We start from the raw sequence: 874 nt of genomic DNA, 5'->3' as shown, positions 1-874 counted from the left end.
CTGCATAAGAACTCTTCCTTCCACTTTAACCCTTACAACAAGACCTTGAGGTAACCTTGTGTTCACCAGTATTTTCCTCTTGTTCTACATTCTTGTTTCTACCTTTCAAAACCCAATATTCTGCTACTTCCCAGTGAGAGTTTTCATTCTGTTTTGTAAGCTGGAGGCTGCCCAATTCATGAATCACGAATAAAAGTCAATAAAATCCATAATTAAATTTCAGTTAATTTTGGTTTTTGACAATTCTTCTCATCACTTATCTAAGTTTATTTAGAACTGAAAATGTGCCAGAGAATACCATGAACTAGTGACACAAATATAATAGAGCTTTAGGAACCTTCCTGTTTCCCAAAGCAAGAACCTACCATGTTCCATAAATAGTAATTCTTTTCAGGTTTTATTCTTTGTAAAATGGGAATGATAATACATACCTCATAGACTGCGGTGAGGAGTAAGCGAAACAAAACATAAAACAACTGAGAATGCTTGCGAAGTAGATATTTGTACCCTGATTGGACTTCATAAATTTAACTTGAAGAATAAAAAAGTGAAATAGGAACCTAAAATTTTATTAACTTTAAAAAAGGTGAAAGTAATGATCAAATTTCAAATGCGAAAAATATGTGCCTGGAAAATCTTGGAGCGATTACAAAAGCTACTTCCACTAAGTGACTCCACAATTTTATTTTTTTAACCTCGTTTTAGACCACAACGGGTCTAAAACTACAATTCCCACAATGCATCTCCAAGAGTCCCGAAAATGGAACGCCCCGTTGTCGCAGGAGATTGAGGGAGGCGTGGTTTCCCGGAGGGGAGAGCTCTTTGCCTCCCAAGGGCGGGAGAATCCTGGAGACAGCCTCCTTGGAGGGCGGGG

The sequence above is a fragment of the Marmota marmota genome, unplaced genomic scaffold (genome assembly GCF_001458135.2).
Source record: "Marmota marmota marmota unplaced genomic scaffold, marMar, whole genome shotgun sequence".
In the NCBI taxonomy this organism is placed as follows: domain Eukaryota; kingdom Metazoa; phylum Chordata; class Mammalia; order Rodentia; family Sciuridae; genus Marmota; species Marmota marmota.
The sequence above is the reverse complement of the archived record's forward strand: the minus strand, read 5'-3'. Positions refer to the sequence as shown.